Genomic DNA, 3,795 nt, shown 5'->3' with positions numbered 1-3,795 from the left:
TTAATGGAGTGTAAGTTTTTTCTTCCAGCTAAAGCAATATTTAAATAATAGATAAATAATTAACACCAAAATAAGACTTTTTTAAGATATTATGTTTTATAAAATAGAGCAAATAAGTAGTATGAAAATAAACAAGTTTTTGTTAAATATTTTGTTTAAAACAATTTTTACCTTATCGTATTCAGGCGATTTTGATGCCTTTTCCTCTAAATCATTTTCTTGAAATTTATATAAATCCAAGGTTTTGTTTAAAGGTTGTGAGTCGTTATCAATATTATCATTAAGTTTAACATCTGGTTCCAGTAAAATATTTGCTTTGGGATTTAAATGGTCCTGTTTTTTTTCTTTATCATATTTATTAAATGGAGTCTAAAAATTAAAATAATTTTCTTGGTGTATACTTTAATTTACACCTTACCTCTACGTTATTTTTACTTTCAGATAATGTTGATTCATCTATTTTATTTTCTTGACATTAAAAAAAAAGTGAGTTGTTATAGTTTGCAAGTAGTTACCAATTTTTTCTTTAAGGTTAACGTTCGATAAGATCTTTACATTGGGCTCTAAAAGCTCAGTTTTTTTTTCGCATTGTGTTTCGTTTTGCTAGGCGGCCCAAAATAAGATTTCCCCATCTTATTTGCATTTGAATAATCTTCTTCTAAAAATTTAAGAAATAAATAAGAATAGAACAAAAAATAATTTATTCCACCAACGATTGCCAATAAAAAACATAATTTATAAAAGCGCTCCGAAGTTTATAATAAAATGGCATTTTTAATTTATTAATTCATTTATAATAAATATTTTGTAAAAATTTTAAATAATTAGACGTGTGTAAGTAATATTAACTACTTTGCCACATAACTGATTTTTGCATAAATTAAAAAACACTTGAGGTACTTACTTTTATTATTTTCGTCCAACGCGTTCCAAAAATTTTTTCGATCTATTTTCCATAGGTACCTAATATTTATCCTTGCGCCTAAAATCACTATTTTACGTCCGCCCTTACTATTCACAAGAATTAAAATAGCAACCGCTGAAACAAAACTGTTAAATTCGAGGTGAAATATAAAAACCGGGGAGTACCTAAAAGATTCGGCAAACAATACGAGACCCAGCGTTGTGGCAACATCGCTGGGTCTCATATTGTTTGCTGAGTGTGCCATGTATAACTGGCGGGACTCGCATGTCCTCTTGACTTGTAAGTGGGACTCGCACGGTATGCTCCGTATAGATTTATTAAACTAAAAGATTTTTCTTACCCCTCTCTGGGGCCCATAAAAGTTCATATTATATTGTTTATTTTTCTATAATAAAAATCTAATTATACACTTTGGTTATGGTGGGTCTCGGGTGGTCTGCTGGATATATCGGGACTCGCATGGTGCGTTGCTCGCGTATATATATATATATATATATATATATATATATATATATATATATATATATATATATATATATATATATATATATATATATATAAAACAAGGCTGAAATATTGGGGTAGCAGCAATCTCAAAGAAAACTCTTTATAATAGTTCCAAGCTTTCGAAAATGTTTATTTTCATCATCAGGGAAACTACAATCATAAATAGACAGTATTTAACAAATAGGCTAACTGAAATCAATAATAATTGCTATCTTTGTGTTACCAAAAATCCAGAACACCATAGTTTCCTCTCACTAAACCAGGTGTCGAGGATCCCCAAAAACACAAAAACAACAAAAAATTGTTATGAGAAATGCAGAGTCAATACTTTCACTAAAAACACTGCACATCACAAAACAATCTTACTAAAGAGTTACTTATATGTTTGTACTTACATTATTTGAGGATGTTGAGCCTAGTTGTTAAACACTGACATATAAAACGAAATTTTGTCCTGGTACAAATCGTAAATAAAAATTAAAATTAAAAACTATATATAAAAAATTGTTCTAAAAATCGAGTATAAATTGAAAAATGGTAAAATATTTTAAAAAATGATGTATGTCAAATGGCATTTTTGAAAATGTCTAACAAATGTTATATCGATTTTTATTAAATTTTGTTTGAATTCATACGGAAACGTCACCACCACTGAACCAATTATAATTATTTAATAAATGTTTTTTAAATTTTGAAATAGGAAAATTCCGAAATGAGAATAAAACAGTTTTAATCAATGCAAAGTTTTTTTAATAGTAGATGTCTTTTTTATTATGTGATTTATATTGAAAAAATCTATAAATTATATATTAAATGAAAGAAGAATTTGAATTATTAAATTTAAATTGGTTATTTTTATCTAAAGTGAGTAAATAAGAATAAATTTCACTGAGATGTCTTACATCTGATTTTTTGTTTATTGAATTTTCTTCTTGAAAGATAAAAGCCATTTCCAAAAAGAGTCTTTTGTTATATGAGTTCTCAGAAGCTAGTACTTTAGTATATTGATAATCCATTGTATGACTGATTTTTGATTATATACATATATTTATGATTGTAGTTTCCCTGATGATGAAAATAAACATTTTCGAAAGCTTGGAACTATTATAAAGAGTTTTCTTTGAGATTGCTGCTACCCCAATATTTCAGCCTTGTTTCCTAACTGTTCAGCAAATATTATATACCTGTTATATATATATATATATATATATATATATATATATATATATATATATATATATATATATAGAACTGGATTCGAAATCCGATGTATTTATCGACCGTGCAAGTATATTCTATAACACTATAAAACAGTGTTGAAATTATCGGGAATTGCGGTCTGTGGCTTAGATTAAAACTACATTTAATTCTGTTGAATTCGATATTTCGATGAGTATTTATTAATTTTTCATCTTCATCAGGAACAAACTACAAAATTAACTAACAGTTAGGTACAAACATAATATTACAATGATATAACTTACGAATTGTTGTAGGTATGTTATATAAAGCAATTTAACTTAAAGCTATGCATGTCGTTTCACGAGAACGTCGACGGCGGCACTGAGTCAGGTATCTTTTCTCACATGTGTTAAGGGTCAAAAGTTTCAATATCGAGCCATCTGTTTAATATTCTGCTATTTTTCGAATTTTAAAACATTGCAGTAAATTTCGCTTAATCTACTTGTGTCTGATTTGTAATTAATTGAACGTTTATTACTGTTTATGTGGTACATCTCGAGGAACAATCTTTTCTTATAATTGTTTTCTGAATCTAAGATCTTGATATCTGACAAATTAAATTGGTGTCGTGTTGTTATGGAATGGTGTGCTGCTGCACAAGTATTTTTGTGTGTTTTATAATCACTTTTGTGCTGCGTTATTCTTTGTTTCAGCCATTGCGATGTTTGTCCTATATACTGCCCATCACATTAGAGACAAGAAATTTGATAGATGATATGACTCTGATTCAGAAGCGGTGTCTGGTCTTTAAGCTTCGAGAATAAGCTATAGTTGGATATGCTATTGTATTTCGCTATTTTGATTTTAGGAATTCCGTTCAGCAGCTTGATTATATTGTTGGTTAAGCCATTTATGAAGGGCGACTTTTTGTAAATCACGGGATCTGATGGTCTGTTGTCACGTTGCCCGTCGTATAAGTCTGAGTTATATATCAATTGCTTAAGAATTTTACTTGGATAGCCGTTGTTCAAGAATATGTTGTAGAGTGTTTTTAAATTCTTTTGTGTGAACAGGTCATTGCTGATGTGTAAAATTCTGTTTTTCATTGCCACAACAGTGTTGTGTTTTTGGCTTTTCGAGTGCTGAGAGAAATAATTTATATATCTTCCAGAGTCAGTTGG

General features: G+C 28.7%; 1 long non-coding RNA gene across 1 annotated transcript; it reads right to left on the bottom strand.

Moving 5' to 3' along the window:
• Positions 1–241: 241 nt before the first annotated feature.
• LOC126880177 (uncharacterized) lies at positions 242–1,420 on the bottom strand. The gene is made up of 3 exons (XR_007696466.1): positions 905–1,420; positions 419–658; positions 242–369 (listed from the first exon to the last, which is right to left on the bottom strand). It is a non-coding gene; the product is annotated as an uncharacterized LOC126880177 (long non-coding RNA).
• Positions 1,421–3,795: the final 2,375 nt, after the last annotated feature.

This window comes from Diabrotica virgifera, chromosome 2 (genome assembly GCF_917563875.1).
Source record: "Diabrotica virgifera virgifera chromosome 2, PGI_DIABVI_V3a".
NCBI classification, from domain to species: Eukaryota; Metazoa; Arthropoda; class Insecta; order Coleoptera; family Chrysomelidae; genus Diabrotica; species Diabrotica virgifera.
Note: the sequence above shows the minus strand (reverse complement) of the source record. Positions and strands in the feature narration are given on the sequence as shown.